Source organism: Solea solea, chromosome 17, assembly GCF_958295425.1.
Source record: "Solea solea chromosome 17, fSolSol10.1, whole genome shotgun sequence".
Classification (NCBI taxonomy): Eukaryota; Metazoa; Chordata; class Actinopteri; order Pleuronectiformes; family Soleidae; genus Solea; species Solea solea.
The window spans coordinates 1556114-1579549 of NC_081150.1; positions in this window are offsets into that span (position 1 = coordinate 1556114).

Here is a 23436-nt window from a genome sequence, read left to right on the forward strand (position 1 = left end):
GGATGAGCTGTAACGTCATCCACACCCGCTGCTAAATATCAATAATCCACCTGAAGGATCTCAACATGGTAGTGGACAAACCGCACTTTTGAAGCCTCAAAACAGGAGTTCAGATTGGTGGCTACTACAATGGTTTCTGTGTGCTCTGTGTGGCAAACATCCAGGAGGAAAACAAACAAACAAACAAACAAACAAACAAACACAAACACCTTCAAACTTGATCCATGTCTGAGTTTGTGTTGTGTTTAACTTGGGTAACCAGGGTCAGCATTATTATAGATTTGTTCTTTGGTAATTACCGTTACTTAGCAACAACGTAGACAAAGCACAAGTACAGTCTCACTAAAGAACTATGTCATGTTACATCGGTGTACATTTGGAGAAAAACATTTTTATGACTTGAATTTGAAATGAATTCATTTCTTAAATGCTTCGGAGGGAGAAAACAAAGAGTAGAGAGGACAGAAAGAGCAAGTTATACGTAGAAGACAGAGAGACAAGAAGAGACAAGCAGGTGGAAAGCAGAGACACAGACAATGAGGCTTAGAGAGAGGCAAGGTTTAAAAATAAACCACTAACAGATGAACATAAATACAGCCTTCTCAAGAATAAGTGGCTCAAACACAACCATAATTACCCTAAAACAAAGGCAATTACACTGTAATCTGATGCTGGAGGAGAAATAAATTGGCTCAGTCACTCAGTTTCAGAAGACTCCACCAAAAAACACAATTTTTATAAATGAAAGATTTAGAAGCTGGAAAAACTACATTATCAGAGAGAAGTTGAAATCTTTTTGAACCCCAGATGTAGTCCAGAGCACCTGAAGGCCTCGGAGTCTGCAGAGAAGTTTCAGTCAGTTGCACAGCGGCAACAAAAAAGCAATAATTCTGTTGTGAGCAGTGCTTATGCCATGAGCGTGAGTGTGAATCACAGCGCTTTCTCCTTTCTTGCCTCAGGTCAACTGAGATTCACAGATGGAAGGTAATGAACCAGTCACAAACAGTGCTGACATCCACAGCAAAGGAAGCAGAGGATCACACACACATACATGACTCTATTCACAACACTGTCGCACAACACAAGGGACCGTTTGGGTAAGTAAAGGGGGGTTTAAACAGCCCATGCTCTTGAGGAGATTTGACCTTCTTTCGTGAAGGGATAACAAAGCTTAAACCCTCGGTGGAACAAGAATAAAATCTCTACTGTGACACTTTCGATACCCTTATATTTTTCAAACTGTTCTTCTCATGAGCTGCTTTACACACAATATTTGAAAGCGTGATTTGTGTTTTGCACTACAATAATAACTTTAAACAACCACTGTAGTTTAAGCTTTAAGGGCTTCTTACCTTGAAACGATGCCTGGGGCAGCTCTGGGTCCTAAGGATCCTGGTGTGGTCCTCCACTTCCTCCCATGTGGCTCCATCATCCCCAGCAGGACCTGCTGTAAGACTTCCTCTGTAAGACGCAGAAACCAGAAAAATGACACATTAAGGAAGGTGAAATCATAGAAAACTTTATTTTGTAAAAAAGAAAATACACTAAAACCAATTAATGGCTTATCAAAATAGTTGTCAATTATTTGACACTGTTCATTTTGAGGTGCTTTGTTTAAAGATTGTAGTGTGGGTCGTTCTTTACAACATTTCAGGTAGAAATGTCATCTTTCGGTGAGCTTCCTGTCTCTGGCTATTGTTATCTTCCCCTTAAATCTTCCCTACATCATTTACCTGCTACAAACAAACAGCCTAACCTTACAAGCAAAGAAGACTACCTTCTGATGTAGTTCTGGTTCCTGATTGGATCATAGAATGAAGACTGAAGTCTCTTTCCCAGTAAAATCAGTGGGGTACCTGGGATTTATGAACAAAAGGCATTATTCCCATTGCATGAATGTTCTAGAAAAGCTTTTGAGGCATCATTAAGGTAAGATGAAACAGTAAATAGCAGCACATTCATACCCGTCAGGAGCAACATGGGGTTAAGTGTGTTGCCCAAGAACACATCGGCATGTAGACTGAGCCTGAAACCGTTCCAGGGGAAAGACGACTCACTCTACCACTGACCCACTGTTGCCCTAAGTTCTAAAAAAACAAGGTTTGCAACACAGCTATTTACACAGTAATGGCTGGAAGCTTAATATGTGTCATAGCATTGCACCCGAGGTTATGCATTATTTGTATCACTTCCAAAAACAAAATTTTTTGTGCTCCTACCAATGCCAATCCAAGCTATATCCAAAAAAAAGAGTCATTTGACTTTTAATTAACTGCTTGAGTCAAAAAGCCTTTAAAACGCAGGTTTGAATGGCTTTTTGACCGGTGAGAGGATCCATGTCACTGACCAAACAGCTTCTTTTTCTGCATACTTGGATAGAACTGGCAACAAGGTAATCAACGCCTACTGCAGACTGTTCCCAGCACTTTGCCCTATTAAAAAGGCAGCAGCATTGACCTTGCACTGACCACAATCCAGTTGGGTGGGTTTGGCGATCAGAAAGGAGGAAATGGGCTAATGGCTGCTGCAGAGTGCAGAGATGTCTCCTTGTCACACTTCATCTAGACTGATACATCAGAATTGTTTCAGCTCTCAGGTTAGGCAATTACAGTCCAATTCCAATCTAGTCCTCAGCGCCACTGTAATGAAAAATAATTAAGAGGCTGAAAATGAGTTTTCTCATGAAATGGTTTCAGTGGTTGAACACAATCGTATTTGGCAGACGGCCGCGCAAGTGTGCTTTAATACAGAAGAGGTAGTTAATCATGTACAAGGTGCTTTTGGAGACCAACTTTTTAAACCATTCCTGTCAGCAACCGATATGGCTTATTGTTATCTGTATATCTGTATGTATCTATACACGCAGAGGTATGTGTCATTAAAGAGGCAGTTCAAGACCTGAATGGAAACAATGGAAAAAAAAAGCAATAGAAACATTTAGGGTGACGTTCAGATATTATGTGACTGAAGCATCCACAATTCATTGCACTGAAAATATGGAAAGAAAAGGAACGTGTGGATTGTTGAGGAAAACACAACATTAGTCCACAGCAAATGCTATTACAATAAAAAATGCTTTTAATCTCTCACTTTTTGATCTTACTTGGTGCTCTTTATTCAAGTTATGCCTTCTTATCCTTGGCGACCCGATCTTGGTAAACTAACTCCCAGTGTTTGATTAACAAAAGGTGGATAGAAATGATCATAAACACACAATTATAGAAATGTTGGTTGATCTGTGCATGATATTTTAATAAAAACTTAAGATACAGACTCACTCTGTAGCTGCCAGTGGGAACACAAGAGAATTTTAACCTTTAATAAAAGACCAACCTATTAAATTCTAATTGCTGTCAGCCATGGTTTTAGTGACCATGTTTAAAGTCTATTTAAAAAAACAATTCAAATCCAGTGTATATTTGTATCTAGTAATGTTTGGTGTAGGGCTGCAACAATTAATCTATAATTACTAAATTAATCGTTGGCTATTTTGATAATTGATTAATATCAAAAAATCAGTTACACTGAAAAAATATGGGGTTGTGTACAAAACAAGACCTTTCAAAACATCATCATTTGGAGGTTTGGGAAATACAGATGGACACTTTTCAACATTTTATGGACCAAACAAGTAATCGATTAATCGAGGAAAATAATTAACAGATTAATCGATAATGATATTGATCCTAAGTTGCAGCCCTAGTTTAGTGTAAAGTATTGAAATTATACATGTTGTGATAAATAATCCATCACTGGTATGCTCTTTCATCACGTGCTAGTCCAATCAGCTCGAGGCTTGTTGTCCCTGACTCCTCCCCCTTTCATAAACCCTATAAAAGCTGTTGCTACATCACTTTTCTGAGCGATTGAGAGGCTCGACATGTGTTAGTGGTGAGGGATTTCCCACTCTCCCTCCCTCCTCTCCTTCAAGTAGCTCTCCGCCCACTTCTTTGGCATTTTTCAAAATCAGGCACCGGTTGTAGTTAGCGTCAGAAAAAGGTGTTTAGTTACTCTTTAAAGCTGGTTCTCGGTGCAACAATACATACAAGTACACTTCAAAAACCTTTACTATTGAAGTGCAATGGGGAAAAACATGGGGATACAATGTATAGGCTGGATGAAGTTTTTTTTTCTTCCTTTTTCATTAACTTAGTCATTCATCCAGTCTATAGGCCAATGCCGCGGTCAAAGGAGGTTGTATTACAGGGTTAAGGTATAAGAATGATTCGGTTAGTGGTGTTCAGTGGAGGGGAAAATTATACTGCGAGATGCTTATGGGTAAAAAAATAAGTGCTCATTACATTGTCCTCGCCTCATTGGGGGAAGTGGGTGGAGAGAAATTAATCCTGATCATGGTGACATGTGTGTATAAAACGTGATTTTCAAATAAAAATAAGATTAACATGTTGTTGTACGATTTGCATCGCTCACAACGCTGTGACATGGAAATGTGACGGGAATATCATGACCTCTACGGTACAGGGTTCATATACAGCGTCAGTAAAACATCCGGCTGGTCATATATTATATCTCTCCCTTGTGGTAGATTGACTGTTAATATCTTTGTGTTGTGTTGATTAGGTTATGTGCGCTCAATAGTGTGTAACCTCGTTAAGGTGTTTACATAACACCTGCATTAATGGAAACATGAGTTTAATCTAGATATAATCAAATTCCCGGTGTCAGAGTGAATTCACCGTCGGCTGCACCACAGTGTGTAGGCTGAACACCTCCGACCAAATCTGCTCCAAATCAGCACATGATGTGTCTCACACTGGTGACTTTCAATTGGAATTGTATATCGCCAAATCACAATATACTGTATTATTATCTCAAGCAGGGCAGAACGATTTAGAATAAACATCTAATTGCGATTATTTTGACTGAAATGTTTACAGTATGAGAGGGAACATTAATTATCCTCATGTTCATTTACATGTGATATTTTTAATGATTACTGTGTAATGTGTGCAGATTGTGCAGATTTTTCACACGTTTTGGCTTTAAGAAATATTAATATATAAAATACTTGAATATTGCAGATAGCCGTATTGTGATTCTGATCAAATTTTTTTTAATTGTTCAGCCCTAATCTCTACTCAATAAACATGTGACTGGATTACCAAAAATGTCAGTACCGTGATACTTGACCTGTACCTCCGCCAGCCACCAGGAGCAATACACAATGTTTTACATTTACTTTTGAAGAGCTGTAATGTTTACATACAGTATATAACAACACCATGTGATCAGATCAGTGTAAATGGAGTAGCCATAGTGCTTCAGTCTACCCTCACAAGGGGATTTGGAAATAAATGATTTCTGTTTGTGACATAACAGTGTGAACAACCCTATCTAACTGAGCTTGATGTTGAGATGAATCACCATAAAAAAAGAAGAAGTTTTCATGTCATTCTCTAGATTCTGTTTCCTCATATTGTTAGTGAACATATATATAACACCACAGGTGCTGCAACTAATGTTTTTTTCCCAAACCTCGAAATAATGATGTTTTCAAATGTCTCATTTTTTCCACAAATCCAAACTATACAGTTTGGGTTACAAATCAATTATCAACATAGTTGCCAATATTGAGTTATCAATTAATAATCGGTTAGGGATGCAGCCCTAACGGCAAATCAGTTGGCAGACATGTTTTAGTGAGCTGTATTTAATTTTCTGGTCATATACACAAAAGAAAGGTTCACTTTGATACACGTCAACTTGTAGACGCAAAAAAAAGTAGATTTCTTTACATGGTCATTGGTCATTTATAAATAGATCAGTTTGGTGAGAACTGACTTTGAGAGATTTGCTGTGTGTTGGAGGTCAAAATGTCTGATGGGGAACGGGACTGTGAAGTTTGGGAACCACTGTTCTAAGGCAACCAAACCAACAAACAATTGCACCAAAGCTCTGTGTTTCTCACTATAACGGTGTTTAGATCTTGTGTCCAGTGCTGCACACAGGAAGTGATCTGATTCAGATCAAGACACGACGGAGAAAAACAGCAAAATCCTGACTGAAAACAAAAAGACGTAACATAAATTCTACTGCTAAATGCCACAGTAATTCAACAGCTTCATGGCACAAATGCTTCTTGTCCCCGTCCACCCATGCGCTGCCACTGTATACACGCAAACGCTCCCTCAGTAGTGTCTGATAGTTTTGCTCGACAGAGCCCCTTTCACTTGGAGAGCGCAGCAAACAAATCATATCACGTTGTTTATAAAACTCACCAAAAGTTACACACTGTAGCTTTAATTTTAAAGGTCCATTCGGCTGAAATCTTAAGGTTGTTTCCACCTAAAACAGTCAGTTCTGATGAGTTTGAGTCAACCACACTGGATGTTCTGAATGTTCCTGGAAACTGTAGGGAAGTATGGCAATAAATCTCCGGTCTCATAAAGCATCTCTTCCCAGGGACAGTTTTAGGAAGTGTTTGCTTCTGTTCCCCATTGCTACAACAAGAGAAAAGGATTTGTCTTTTAATCTGTTACAGCATGTCCTATCAAAGGAGAGCAAGATAATAAATACATCAGAAGGCAGCAACACGACTGAGGCGAGCCCAATAAAAAGGAGCCAGGGATAAGGGTTTGCTTTCGATGTTTTATGGGAAGAATCAGTCTGCTGTCCAAGCTGTGCATTATTACTTCTGTATGAAATCACAGATTACAGCCTTGGCTCTCTGGTTTCAGTGTTTTTCAAGTGAGCTTTTGAGGAAATATGGGGAGATATGTGTTGAAACAGGCTGTGATAACAGAAAAATCATATAAAGTCATGATTTTCTGATGCACTTGCATGCATTTAATGCACTAATACATGTGGAATATTGTATATACAACCAACCTTGGGACCCAGAGGGAGAACTGTTCAGTACACAGCAATGATAGTTTTGTGGGAATCCCATTAAATGATATAATTTTTGATCAAAATCTTCACGAGAGTCAAAAACAAAAGAAAGAAACACACCAGGAAAGAAAGAATATAAATTATTCGTGTGGAGAGTTTAATTAGTAGCATCAATACAATTTAAAATGAGTGAGTTAAATGCTCAAAAACAGCTAGGTTGTCAGTATATCAACCGCCATCTGCACAAACATCAGATGTCACAAGCTGCTGCATTTCATTTTCAGGTGAGATTGAGGTTTAATGTGGTTCCATGTAGGGCCCTACAGGTCCCTAGTGCCTGAGCCCCCTCAAACTCATATGGAACGCCCCTGCAAACATGCTTATTTGGCACCTGGAGCATCTGCTGTAGAAGAAAAAAATCACGTCACAGATATCAATCAAACTCAACCCACCATTACCATCAAAAGAAATCATCTTGTTCCCTTTTCATATTTCCCCTCTTCTACTTCATCTCTGTGGGAGTATTTTAATAAACCTGCTCTTCAAGATGTTTCATGATTACCGCCTGCTCCCACTGCATGGGTCGGACAGTCCCACACCTGTCCCACACCTGTCCCACACCTGTCCTGACCATGTCCCAAACCTATAATGAAGACATTGCTAAGACCAGTGACCATAATACCTAACAGCACCGCCATCCTTGTCAGTGCCCTGGCCACATCCTGTTTAGATTACTGGAGCTCTTCCCTCTGTGGTCTACCTCTCAAACTTCTCCATAAACTGGTCCAGAATTCAGCTGGTGGAAGACATGAGGACACTGGACAAACTGCTGGATATTATGGACAACTCCAGCCACCTCCTGCACACCATCATCATCAACCAGAGGAGCCTGTTCAGTGAAAGACTCTTAAGACCAATAGACTTAAGAACTCCTTTGTCCATCATGCTCTACAACTCACTCAGGGGGAGGAGGAAATAGAGTACAGAGGACAGAAGGGAAGGAGGGACAGATACTTACTGTGCAATAACTCATTCACTCATTCATTATATTGTTTTCATTCATCCATTATATTTACCTTATTTCATTATTATTTCATTCTATCTATATTTTGTGAATTCAGCTAAGAGTTTGCTTTTTTATCCTATATTGCTGTTTACTGTCTATTTTTGATCCTACGTTCTTGTATCACTGGTAAGCTGCTGGAAATCTAATTTCCCTGACGGCGTCATCCCAAGGGATCAATAAAGTCGAGTCTAAGTCTAACTTCACTAGCTTCCTATCAAATATCGCATCAACTATAAAATTCTCCTTCTCACTTTGAAGGCTCTCCATAACCTTGCACCTCCGTAACCTTTCTGACCTCCTTCACATCGACACACCCTCCCGATCTTCCTTCTCCTGGTTCCTCTAACACACCTCCTGCTCTTCTTGAGAATGAAGATCAGCTCATGGAGGATGGTGCACAATGTCAAAAAGTGAGCAGGTGCTAACCAACCAGCAAGAGAAACACCAAACAACAGAGTAGGTGATTTGGGTTGGTGATGACCCTCTCATGCACAAAATGCATGTCAAGGTACATGATCCAAGTAGGACAAATACACCGGAACGGTAAAACACTAGTTGTAGTTGTGTTGTGTGAGATTAGAACATTTAGTCTATAAAATATAGGAAAAGGTTTGCCCACAGTTTCACAGCTAACCAAAAGTCCAAAGTCCTAATATACAGTATAATAATTTATGAAGACAATGTCCTATTGACATTAAAATAGTATTCAATTAATTTTCTGTCAATCTGTAGTGACTAATGTTGGCAGTGGTGAAGAGCTACCTGATGCAGATCTTGAACTAAACGATGCATAAGCATTATTTATATTTCTTTGGTCGTGTTGAACGTGTGCCAGGTTTGCAGTGATCAATTTGTCAATTTGGCAGCAGCAGCAATGATCACAGCAATAATGAATGAACCAATGACACTTTTGCTATAAGAAGATGTATTCATAATTTTTGATGCTTATATTCTCTGGAGCAGCACAGAATATAAAATTCACATTGTTTATGCTGATTAAAAAACATGTTAGGTAGTGAAGCCCCGGCATTGTGGCTTTTTGTTTGGCACTTGGAGCTGGTACTTAGTGCAGCGCCTCTCCAACTGAGTGCTTTTGTGTGATGCACTTGAGTGACTGGTGTGAAATTTTGCATTTGATGTGGCTGTAGGAGTTTCATTACTGACAGAAGGCTGGCACGTCACAGTAACAAGCTAAAGGTTACTAAACAAAAAAAAAAGTTCTTCAAGACTGAGAGGAACAGATGCCAAATTAGTCACACAATTACATATTTCAAGTACAGTACTTAAAATGATAGTTCAGGGTGCATGAACACTATCACTGAAAACATGCTTAAGTCAACTTTATCCTAAAAATATATGTGCCACTTTGACAGACAGGGTTTTCTTTCTAACCCTAACCCTGAATGAAGGCATTTGAACATCAAAGTCACACAAATAAGACATTTAAACGTACCGATGAATGCAGCAGTGTCAGCGTTTTAAACTCGCACACTTCAAGAACCCTGAAGCGTCTCTTTAATTATCTCCTCGCTTTGGTTTTGCTTCAGTAATTGTCTTTAGTTGCACACGGAATACAAGCTGCATTATGAGAGTGTTAATACAAATGCAATCACGTGGTTATGAAAAAAGTAATATCCCAGTGTATCATGAGGGACTACGTGTGTGTGTGTAATACTCAAAGGCTGATTGTTATGAAGTTTAAAAAACAGTAATATTCCTCCTCTGGATCTGCAATAGCTCACTGACACTCAAAATTACAACAGAATAGAAACTCTGAGGACGTGAAGAGAACAGTTAGTGCAAGTGTCGGCTGACTGGGCATCAGCCAAAGGAAATATGAGGTCCTCCTCTCATCCGTCACACCTTTGACATCTCTCCTTGAGATAAATGGACACCTCAGCCTCAGAGAGAGTAAATCGTGTGCTGCTCTCGGTGGACGACGGGGAGCAAGACAAACAGGAAGCGGTCGGCCGACAGCCACATCACTCCTCATCTCCCGTGCTCCCCGCGGCCCACAGGTGAGATGTGATAGCCTCTTTCGTAAAATGGCTGCCAATAAGAGGCCATTGACAGGAAATCCTTGAACTGCTTGTGTCGTTTCATTGGCTCCTTGGCGTCTGTGGCGCACCAGACGTAAATACTGTATCGGCGGAGAATTCGAGATAATGCCGTCTCGGAAACAGTCAGGAGGCAAAGAATGCACGTCTTTATGTGACATAAATGCACACCACATGTGTTTACGTTTGAGGAAAAGAAGGCCGGCCTGCTTTATGTTCCATCACAGCAATCAGTCAGGAAGCTGCCGCTCAGACGCAGAGCGCTGTAAGAGCCGTTGGGTCGATGTTTCCTCCACTTCCAGCAAATCAGCAGGTTTGCCTCGCTGGCCTCATTCTGGACGTAATGCTCAGAGGTCAGGGGTCAAACAAATCTGTGTGTGGCCGCCTATCTGCTGTCTGACTCGACATTAACCCCGTTTGACTCTTACCAAGTGAACCTGCTCCTGTCAGACGTGAACATGCGGGCCGGCACAGCGAGGGCAGAGAGGAAATGAACTCATAAAACACACAACACCGAGGTCATGCAGGACAACAAAAACAAGTCTTTGACCAGGGTGGAGATTTGGGATCATTTCATCGACATCATGTCTGGAATAGGCACCGCTATGTTTGAGGGTCGGGGAAATGTTCTGGACAGCGTGTTCGACTGGTACATCTCCAGTCTGTCTGTGGTGAGTCTGTGCAGAGCGAGCCAGCTGTGACAGAGCGCCGCAAACACACCAAGTATTTCTCTGCAAACCTGACCTTATCAAATAGAGCAGTAACTGAGCCACAAAGACATTATGTTCTTTATGTTCAAACCTGCCCCGAGCCTGACACAGGTCATCTTCACTAAACACTAAAGAGTTTTTTTTACCAAAAAATAAATACTATTGCCACAACCTTGCCCTTAAATAAAACATTTTCTTCTATTTCTTCTATATATATATATATATATATATATATATATATATATATATATACATATATATATATATATATATATATATATACATATATATGTATATATACATCTATATGTACTGTCTTATTGCACTGAAGACACATCATCCACAAATAAACCTGACCAACATGTAAAGCATTTCTCTAGAGCTCCAGGGCGTCACAGTTCCTTTACACCGCCAAAAGCTTCTGAAAAAAGGCCATGGTTTGGCAAAACTGTTGGTTTCAAGCTGTCAGAGTTCACTGCAGACTTTAAATCCTAAAGATTGAGCCATAAATCATAGAACTTAACAGACTGAATGCATCTGAATGTAGTATAAAAACAGCCCTAAGGGACATCTCCCCTGTCTTACTCCAAAGAGTCCCTGAAAGCTTACAAGAGCCTGGCGGGACATGGACAGATGCAATATGGCTTTGTGACAAATATTCAGCTTTGGAGAATACCAAATACACAGTGTAGTATGGTAGTAGCATGTAAGTGAGGCATGTAAAATAAAGAAGACTGTACCTACAGGTATCCACCAACTTCACTTTGTATGAATCCAGCCAGTGAAGAGTTTTCATTTCCAAACACCAAAGTCATGAAATTACACTTTTTAACTGAGATGGAAACAACGTCTGATGAAACAGCTTCAAGTGACACACACACACAGGTTATGTAAGGAAACAAGTAGAGTAGAAGTTCTTGTCTGTGGTAAAAAACTTTAGCCTTTTACTTTTGAAAGACTGAGTGAAGGTTGTACGGGGAAATGGAAAATCCTTTAGCGCTTAGTGTCCCTAAACAGATTAATGCCACCTGATGGAGGCTGGAGACTGGGATGTGCACGTTAGGGAGTAAATCAATGTCAAAGGGTCTGTGGTGGAGAAACGTTTAACTTCTTGAGAGGGCACGTGATGTATTGTGTGTAACTTTTAATGGACCTTGGGGCAGAGATATTCATTTTCAAGCCAGATATCAATCCCTATCTTTATGTCATCAATTATGGTCGTAATAAGGAGTCTCACGTCATAAATTACTGCTACAAATATCAACATTACAAAGTGGGGTAAGCTGTTTGGGAGCACGTCTGTTGATATTTGAAGCAAAGACAGTGTAATCATGTATGGTGTTTTAGTTTCTATATTTATTCATTATTCAGGATTGCCTTATTGATAAAACAGACCCCAGAAGGTGCAGAAATGCAGTTCTCCCTCAGATCACTTAATATATATTATCCTTATTATGGAATTATTGATCAACGGTGGCTTTAAAAATGCTCCCCTCTGTATCTTTAAGTCAAAGATCTTGTGTGTCGGAGCAAAAACAACAGACTAAGCATCACATTTGAAACAATACATCAAACTTAGATTATGTTCTGATATACTACAGCATGTACATGCTTTATACTCCCACTGTATCCATATAAGGTGCTGTGTAACATTTAGGTGAAGTGACAATGACAAATACTGTATGTACACCACCCTTCAGTGCCTTAAGGAAAACATTTGTTAGCCTCTACCGTGTGACTTGGCTTTTGTCTTTGCAGAACGTTGCTCTTATTAATTTGTCTGACTTAATTTGATGGATTCATTACATAATGTGACAGAGAATGAAGCCACCTGGGACAGTTGACCTACAGCGGAAACAGACGCGCAGCACATATCAAGCTTACTTTGCTTCATCTTAACTGAAAACAGACTTCACTTTTATCCTCTGGTCGAACGCGGATCGAGGAAATGCAGCTGTGTCTTTGTTTCCTTTCCACGCTCGTATGTGAGTCTAACGTTATGAGGTTCTTATCAGCCGCCGATGTGCCCTGTGACGCTTGTATACTAGCAGGAGGGACTATAAATATAATGAGCAGTAGTTCAGTTACTTAATTGCTCCAGCGGTGAGATTTAATGGATCACTGCAGGTGGAGATCTCAGCAAAAAGCTCCTTCTGTCGTATATTCCGCAGTAACTAAGCTTTCTGGTAGTTTGTGAAAAGCTGAAAATGGAGGAGGACCTCACCTGTAGCAGGTGGAAGCGTGTCATTAAATTTTAGTGGTATTTCATCACAAGTTAAGAATGTTCTCTCACTGCTGCTCCCTCTGCGGGGAGTGGCCGCCGCTTCATTAATTATAAAACCCAAAATTGCGTGCGGCTATGAGTGGAGCCACGGTTTCTGCCTGGCTGACGCCCACCTGCTCTGTTAATTAGAAAGAGCTGCCATTGAGTACAGCTCTCCATCACTGTCTTTGATTTCCCTGTCAGAAAATATTAAATGCAGCCGCTGGTGTTTGCCGTCCGCTCGGCATGAGGCGGCGTTTTTGAATTAAATCAACGAAATTTTATCTGTGAAATAAAAAGAAAGAGCAACACGATCAGACTGTTGGACTTTCCGAGGTGCTGACAACGACACGCTGAGCTTTAGTTCTTAAACATGAGTGTGCCGCCGCTCCCCCTCCTGATAAATATGAAACGTCCAGTATGTTAGTATTTAATCTTAATCTGATAAAGTATGTTGTTTCAGTGTTTGACCGCCTGCACGTTACACTGAGAAGCAAACAGGGAAAACATGCACAATCACTCTCCATTAATAAATTCTGCTCCTTAATTGATTTGCCTTCACAGTGAAATAAAGTGCTTAACACCGAGATTCTGGCTCCGCTATTGATAGTCATTACTGCTTCCACTGAAAATAATTCATTTATTTTATGATAAATGTGCGGTGTCCATGTTATTGGCAGCATAAGTGCATCAAATGGAAAACCAACACGTAATTCTACACACAGTACATCATTTAACATTATCGATCAGGTCACATGAAACAGCAAAGCCACAGCGAGAAATCCTTCAAGGTCCGATGTGGAGAAAGAAGTGACATCTAATGTTGAGACTGCAGAACAAAAAAAACAAATACAAGTACATGAGATCACCATCAGACCCGATACTGGCTACTCTCTCAGGATTCTTCCTTCTTTGTTGATGTATGCAGTGGATTTATCAATGTAGGAATATTGTTTGGTTCCATAGAAAGCTTCTGCATGTGTTTCACGTACTTCCACATACACATCAGTTCAAAAGCATCTGTACAAACATGTTTACAAGCAAGGCTCTCGCTTTAAACCTCATAAATGTTACACATCAGACTTGGGGGTATATTGGCAGAATTTTAATTTCCAGTGCGGAACCTCTCTCGCCCCCCTGTGGACCTCTGAATGATTACCACAACGCTGCGGTTTTGATTTGACCTAGTTTTTCTCCTCTGCCCCTCCCCAGTCACACACACACACACACACACACACACACACACACACAGAGAAAGAGTGACAATAATGGAGTCGTCTCAGGTTTTTTTCTACCGTTCTTCAAGGGTAAGTTATATGTTGTTTATATTACTGTGGTGCAACTTTGTCCCCACTGCATCTGTGAGATTTGCAGTATTCAATATTGGATGATCACATTCATGAGAGGCTAAAATCGTGATTGTGAACTCTGAAGGTCCAGAATAATCTTTAGCAGCGAAACCTTTCATTTGGACTTTTCAGCCATGATGCTGCTGTATGAGACTATCTAAGCTTTACTAACGCCGAGCGCTTCTTCCACTTCACTCACTCTGACACTGAGTTCATAATCATTTAGCAAAAATGCTACCAATAAATATAATTTAGTAGCTTTAGAATAAGCCTTCCACATGTTCTTTCTGCAGAGGCCCTTTTTCATAGACGTGGACGTCTTGTGTTTCTACGTAAGACGTGAAAATGGAATTAATGACATGGTGGACTTTGTTAAAACACGACCCTTGCTTTAACAAAGGCTTATTCTAAGGATATGCAAACCAAACAATTGTTATTTTGAGTATACACCTTTTAAAACATACCTATAGGTAATATTTGTGGCCATAAACCCTAATCCTAAATGTTGCACACTGCACCCTTGTAGTTTACCAATAGGCTGTAAATGTATCTTCCAAACAGTAAAGTCTTATTTATTTTTTGGGGGGTTTTCAGGATTCAAATGTGATGCATCCTAGATCGTGCCACCTTGTATCTTGCTCGAGTCCCTTACTCCCAAGAAATCTCGCAGGTTTGTGTATTTTTCATAGAGTTACAGCCGGGAGCCACAATAAACCCACAGCAGAGGGAGCCATCAAATTTTATGGCAACTGAGAAGTCTCATTTCCGACAGGCTGGCAGGTGTCTAATAATGTCTCCAAATGGACAATGTGATATTGTTAATTTGATGAGATATGGTGCTTTGTGGGCTTGTGATCATTATATACGCAGGGTAATACCCACCATAATGGACGCTTCTAGATTTCAAAGAGGTATCATTACTGCTTCATCATCCCATTTTTTGTTATTTCATTTGAGTGAATTAAAAGTCAATTCCAAAGTTTATTAAAGCTGGAGTAAGCAGAGTATCTAAAAATTGTTCAGTTGCACACGCCAGGTAATTTACATTCTCAGTTCTGAGCTCCTCCCATCAGATGAGCACATGGACGACCAGAGGCGAAACTCTCTGTTACATTACAGAGAATAAAAGTCTCTCTCTGCAGTGCTTTGTCATTGGTAAAAGTAAAAAAAATAAATTGGTAACACTCAGTTTGGTTGATTTGAATAAAAAATCGGAATCTGTCTTCAAATCACATGCTAGCTTTAGCTTGAATGAACTTAATTCATATGAATGTGACTAATTGTTAGTTTTCTTTGAAGACTCTAAGTTCCCTGAGACTGTAAACAGAGCAAAGAGAAGGTAAATACTGATGCATGCAAGATAGTAGGAAAACATGCACTATGCAATAATTGAATAGTGCAATCATGTTACGTTAACTTATACTCAAGTGTAGGGTTTAAGTATATGGTTTATTTTATAACCGAGACATGGATTAGCCTATGCAGTTACAAATATTAAGACAAACATGAAATTATGCATTATTTACGATACAATGCCTTTTAAAATAGTACTCGCTACCTGGATTGTTGAAATAAGTCAAAAACGTGTCATTTAAAATAAATGTGTACATAGTTGTTTAAATGCAACTGCAATGTTGTCACTGCACACGTCGAACAAAGTACTTGTGGTATGATTGTTGTAGTATGAAGGGGGGTCACAGGAAGTGCCATGTTGTAAATATTGTGAGAAAAATGTTCAAATAAAAAAAAAGAAAACAAACATCTACCTTTTTGTACTTGACCAAACAAAACTAGCACAGGGAACAATTTAACAGGACCCCTGTGGACAGTAAATTACAAAAGGAATGCAATCAGGTGATATTGGATCCTTTATCAGACACAAGGATCTACCCAAGATCCACTTGGGTAAACCGCTGATACAACAGATCATTCCCACATCTCTTCATAGGAGATGAAAAAGCTATAGAGCATCACAATCGGAGCTTCTGTATGTCTCCTGGAGGCAATATGGCTGCTCTAACTTGTCAACGTCGGTGTTGAAATGAAAATCTGCTCAAGTAACAGAGGAAATGTGTCCTGGGCCAAACTGTTTTCTTTGCTACTGTTTCCAAATGAAAAAAGGCGTCGCAACAGAGCTGCTTTCAATCTCTCAGAGTTCAGTGTGTACTTTACAGTCAAGGAGATCGAGCAATATATCACAGAACTTGACAGACTGGATATATCTGACCCTTACAATGCCCCTGTGGTGCTTTTCACAAGTATGGAAACAGCCGGATGATTCCAGACCGGCAGAAACCTGACATCTTCAACTTTGTGATAAACTTCCTCTCATCCTGCTTCAAAAACACTAACACACCGCAGTAAAAGCAGGTCATGCCATTGGATGCTGGATTCTGTGCCTGATGAAGTGATCATGACAAAATCAGAGTCTGTTGACTGTTGATAATCAGCGCTCCATCTTCTACGCTCACTCTGAGCCCATTTCATGGCAGTGATCCACTCTTCTCACATCTCTGGATCTTTGGGGATCTTGTGAAAATGATTTTGCGTTTGCTTGTCCCCAACTGTTGTGGTATCCCAGGAAGAAAACATCTATCAACCATCTTCATGTTTTGAGTGTGATAAAGATCTCTGTATAACCTGACCTGCCCTCGTCACCCGTCCACAGGCCTCTTGTGAACTCTTTGTAGTTGACTTCAGGGCGCCTTTCAAAGAAAGCTCTCATCCATCAATAATTTGCATCATATATTCCACTCCTCAGCGTGTGTTTGTTAGTCTGTGTTTGTAAGACTGGCTGCCTTCAGTACAGAAGCATCTCTCTGTGATTTCACCTTCATATCTTCATACCACATCCATCAAACTCCTCTGCCCTGTGATCCGATAGCCAGGAGCTCTCGCTTTGTTGTACCTCGTTGCTTTTTTTGCTTTTTTACAGGGTATTTGGTTGGCCATTTTGATATGTTTATTTACTGTGAGGATCACTTTGATCCGAGCCAGGGCAGGGAGAGTACTGCTGGGTATGTGTATGTGTGGCAAATGTCCCTGTGGAGGAAAATGCTTGTAAGCAGACTGCCATGTCCAGTAAGGCTGAAGAAAGACAGCTGAGGGGGGCTGGGACTGACGCATAGCAGGTTGTGTATCTCTCCAGGGCTTAACAGTGTAACACTGAAACACACGGGGAAAATAAAGATCGGTCTCATCACCTACACACACACACACACATGCTGACTGACCACATCTGAGGCAGCTGTGTGAGGTCTGGGCTGAAGTATTTACCGTGAATGAAGAGACTTTACACAAAGACAAAAATCTATTTATAATGCGGCAGCTTATATGATTCTCAATGATTTATTGGTTTTGCTGATATCTGACTTTTATAAAATCAGCTATCGACTTGTAAATGTCATCAACACCTAAGTGTTGGAGCTTCTTCCCTCGCCAGCTTGTAAAAACTGCAATGAAATGTTAGTGCCTTTGCACATTTTATGGATTGAACTGATCGAAATCAGTTTAAGTTTCCCAAGAACATCAGTGCCTGTGATTTCTCGAATGAACAGTGTTATGTAGAGAGAAATACAACATCATTCACGTGTATATTGGTTCCCTATGAGTCATAATCTGACTATGTTTTTCATAGTTTACATAGAAAAACTCACATCATGACATATCTGAAATTATGATGTTTTACATAGCAGCATATTTTACATCTTGATCCACTGGATTCAGAAGCCTTTCTGGATCTGTATAGACCTTTATCTGCTAATAGCTATTACCATCTTACTTGATTTGTTAAGATATCTCTGGAATATACACATCTGAACCTGTTAAATGGAATGAAACCGTGTCAAATCAGTCATCTGGATTAGATCTGGATGCACTTTCACACCAGAGTTGTTTGGCCTGCTTTAACCCTCTTATGACCCTCATGATAATAAAGCTGCCGTCACGCATAAAGGCAACAAACCCATGAGAGCAATTAATGTTTCCATAATAATGTAAATAAACAGACTTACATGGTTTTTTTGGAGCTTGTAAGTCTGTGAGGTCATGATCGGGGTTAAGGCAGCACTCATTTGTTTAGTGTATGTTTTTTTTTTACAAGCTTCACAGCAAATGTCAAGATAAGAAAAGTAGATGCAGGACATTGGCTTTTTTCATGATAAATGGACTGAAAGTAATCTTTCGCTGTGGTAAAGATGAGCCCAGCGTGTCTCGTTTGCAGGGATGTGCTCACAGCGATAAAAAGGCCAAGCTCAAACAACATGTAGTTAAACTGGATGGGTTTGAGTTACAAGACAAGTGCTCTTGTAAAAAAGCTAACTCTTCAGTTTAATTTGGTTCCCAACAAGACACACTCTCGCTGAAATGATATTCAGGCAAGTTTGTTGGAGAGTTTTTACTAGATAGCTAAAAAGGTAAAATTCCATTCAGAAAGACAATAAGGTGAAGAGGCCTTGCTGATGTGGAGCTGATATAACAAACAAAACACAGTCAACACAGTCAGTTTCTCACTGTCCTCATCAAGGCTACGTTTAAAACAATGGAGAAGAGTTTTTAAGAGAAGAGAAGAGCGCAGCCAATAGCTAAGCTGGAAGGGTACTTTGTGACTGAAGGGTTGCCAGTTCGAGGCCCTGCCAGGTACAAGAGCTGGGGTACCCCTGAACAAGGTACCCTATCCCCCAATGCTCATCATTAATTGGACACCCTAAATTGACCCCAGCTACAGGGGGACCACATTCAGCGTACTCCTAATGCTGGTCTCAAGACCAGATAAATGGGAGGGTTGTGTCAGGAAGGGCATCCGGTCTACCAAATCAAATATGAGGATCATCTGCTGTGGTGACCCAAAGAGAGGGAGGAGCCAAAATAACAATAAAATGTGTTGAAAAGATTAGTGCAATGTATGTAATCAACAATTTGGTACAATCAAGTCAGATAAATTAATTGGCCCTTCATAGAATAAAGGTTCACTTTCAAATGTACTAAGTGGACCTGGTCAGATTAGATTGTCGACAACTGTTTCTATGTCTCATTCACAAACGTGGATTAAGATTTACAAAGTAACACTTAACAAAGTGCTAACAGAACACTGTCACTTCCACTTGTGACAGTTGTTCCCTGGGGGACAAACGCTACCTGCTAATGAAGATAATCAAAAACCACAATTCATGCTGTGGTGACACTTTCTGCTGCCATGCTAGCAGATCATTCACGCTGTAATGAGCAACGCGACGTACAGATCAAACAACTCAATAAGCTCTTAACTCTGCTGTAATAGGCTGATGATGACATTGGATCAGAGTCAAAGGGTCAGCAAAGCAATTAGCACAATTGCTGTTTGTCTGTCTTTATACGAGTGTTAAAGCTACTGCAGTACAGTGTTTTAATGTTGGTGATAATTAAATGGGATGTGTTTGATTTTTCTTCAAGGTGAAGGGACTGGAAATGACAGAATATAATGGTCCAGTGTGTTTCGAAGGATTTATGTGCAGATGTTTAATACACTACCCATAAGTGTACTGCCGGACCACAAAAAAGGCCCACAGTTGATTTTTTTGTTTTTTTGCCTCTAGCTTTCATCACAACATGCATTCACCATGGTATCACTCCAATCAGTGTATCCAATGTCACCACATTTATTGCAACCCACGGTTGTATTCTTTGTTGCCAAGCTTGAATCTCTGATGGAGGAGTTGGACTGCGATGTTTATTCATCTCCAGCACATCCCAAGGATTCTCACTGGAGTCAAGGTCTGGACTACTGTGGTGGCCAATCCATGTGTGAAAAATGATGACTCATTCTCCCAGAACCATTCTTTTTTTTTACACTTTGAGCCTGATGAATCCTGGCATTGTCATCTTGCAATATGCTTGAAAAATCTGCCCGTTGACGATATTGAGGTAGTCAGCTGACCTGATGTTTGGGCACATAATGCTGCTGAACCCAGAGCTAACAAAGTGAAGCAATGCCAGATCCTAACACTGTCCCAACAGCAAGGGCCTTGCTTTTCAGAGACCACCATGTTGGGCTGTTTTTTGAAGCTGGAAGTGGAAGCTTGCTACACAAATTGAACAAAGGTAATGGCAGAGAGAGTTGGAGAGGTACAATCTCAGGGGTTTGTTGAAGATGGCATCCCTTCTGACATGCACAGACAAGCGTAGCTCCCTTGTGTCTCTGGGTAGGGGTGCAAAGATTACTTGACGTCAACGAAAATCAATGAAAAAATTAGTTTATCGACAGTAATTGAAAAGTGTCGGCTACGTATTCCTGTATCTTCTTCACGCTGCGGAGCTTTGTTGGTACAAAGTGAGTCTCACTTTCTGCTCATCTCTGCTGAGAGTTGCACTCAAACAAATGGATATCCGAATTTCAGATACAACGCAACAACCCTGCTAGCTATATAGAGCTGCAGATGTTATTACCTCATTAGTTGACTAGTCATTTCAATGACCGATGACTAATCAACTATTAAAATATCAAAATGACTTTTGATTAAAGGAGGAAGGAGTCCTACTTTTGTTGCAATATGCAGTGTCACCATTAGATGTCACTAATTGTTACACATCGGACCTTAGGTTGGAGCTTTCCAGTGAGTTAGCCAAGATCTACAGTACAGCTTTAAATTAGACAAACAACACCAGTGTTTGTTGTTTAAACTAACTGGATATTTGCAGTGTGTATTGATCTTGGAAAATAATGGATCATATAACAGTACATTTATACACAACTGCACATCGTCACTGTAATTATCACAGTAATAATAATACAGAAAATCTGATTGATCCAACAGTTATGCCTCACTTCTGTTTTTGCCCTCTTGGCAGTCTGTGTGTGTGTGTGTGTGTGTGTGTGTGTGTGTGTGAGTGTCACTAATGAACTAATCTGCTTCATTTCAACAAACGAGCTCCTGCACAGTGCAGCAGCAGAGCATCACAGAGCTGTCTGCTCTGCCTTCTCTATCAACATGCGCTCTGAGGAGGCGTTTCAATGAATGTTTGATCCGCCTCCAATGCTCATCCGTAAACCTCCGTTGAACTGCTGAGACAAGGTCTACCCTTTATCACTGAACCCTGCACCGTTCAAGCATGGATGTAGAAAAACTGATGGTGCAAAGTTGACCTGGGGAGATACATGATGCAGATCGACATACGCTCTGTTAGTGAGCTCACCTATCAACCATGTGACTGCATAATTGCTATTGATTGAGGAGCCGTGCCATGTATAGCCACACGTTTTACACACACACACACACACACACGCAACCAGAATCTGGTTTCCATGACTTTAGAGGACATTACATTGACTTACATTCATTTCCTGGAGACTTACTCTAACCTTAATCATAACTACTACTGGCCTAACACTAACCTGATGTCTTCACCTTACAATGTAATAATTTATGTTATAGGGATTTGCTTTTTGTCCCCATAAGGAAGACAAGTCCCATAATGTGACCGTGTGAACAGATTTAGGTCCCCACAGTGTGAGAAACACCTGGAACACACACACACTCAGACACACTGCCTGTTCTGCATGCTGAGAGTGATTACTGGATGTGGGACGATGTTATAGTACAGCAGTCATTTTTACCATCAACATTGACATTCCAGGAACAGTTTGATCTGCCTTTTCCAAAGCTCATCATTTAACTTTCATTATCACAGTGCAGGTCTCTTAGGAACACTGACCCCACATTAATCATTTCAAAAACTAATTTTTATCCAGGCAAAAGCCAAACTAACAAAAGCTGGACCAGGATGGTTGATTTTCTTTTTTCTTCTTCTTCTTTTTTCTTTTTTTCTAAAGATCAATGAGACAGCTTGTTAAAATGTAATGTTTTTACCAGGTTTGACACTTTTTTCCTACCAGATCATACAGATATAAGAAACACTGTGTAGGTATTATCAGTTACAATAACACACACACACACTCTTTTGCAAATCTGCATATATATAACTATTTATTAAGTTATATTGATTCTATGAGACAAGAATCTCATAGAGGTAAGGTAATACCTCACTGACTGATCAATTATTGTTCTTAAAGAGAGGTGCAAGCATCCACAATATGTGATTGTGAGGCTTCATTTTCCACTCTACACACCATGATTCCAACACAATTCTAAAGGAAAAGGTCTTATTGTGCTCATTGTAACTCAGTCCACTGTTTCCCTAAGTGTGGGAATTAGATAAAAAAGAGAAGACAGCGAGTCCTACAATCTGCAACTTTTAAATTACAGTACACAATTTGATTTGAGAGTATTGTATTATCATTTCATCATTTCCTTAAAGCCATTGATGACAGCCATTTTGAATGGACAATACTTGTGGGAAATGAGTGATACACAGAAAAGTAGGACTTATATTCATATATTCTGTGGAAATGATTTAAAGGTCGAGAACAAAAATCCACCGCAGAGGACAAAAAAAATGACTGGGTCTCAGGAGGCTATGTTTAACTTTTCATTTTCATGGTGTCTTTTTTTTTTGCTCAGTCCTGTACTTCTGAGTACTTGTTTTTATTATTTGCTTTCATTTTCTTTATCTAGAGCTTTATTATCTTCTGACTATATACAGTATGTCCATTTTGCATCAAAACACTAAAGCAAACTACTTTAATGTAAAAACTCTTGGCAATAAACCAGGTCCTTTTTCTGACGTGCTTTATTGCCCTGTGTTCATTATCCACACGGAATAAATGTGCATTATATCATTTCATAACAACGCCAACGTCTATCATAAGGAATGAATATTATACACATTTTTTGATACTCATGTAGGTGGTGAAGAGCTGTGGGAGGGTTGGAACTCCACTGTAGTGAAGGGGACAGTTAAGCATCAGAAATTGTTCTCAAAGTGAGAATAAATGTGACTTAAATACCAATAGCAGCACTGTTTTTCCAGACACATCAATATTTCAGAACTTATCTATGAGGAACCAGCACCAATTGAGTAGTCTACCTGTAGCCTCAACGTCAGTACCGATCCATACATCACTGCCTTAACCTGCTAACATTCCATTATTGTAGTCTTTTCTTTCAGAACTGAAGGAACTAATGCAGCACCTGTTGAATATGGGCCTGTTTTCTCCCTGTTTATTATCTTATCATCTAACCAGCATTAGTGTGTGTGTATATTC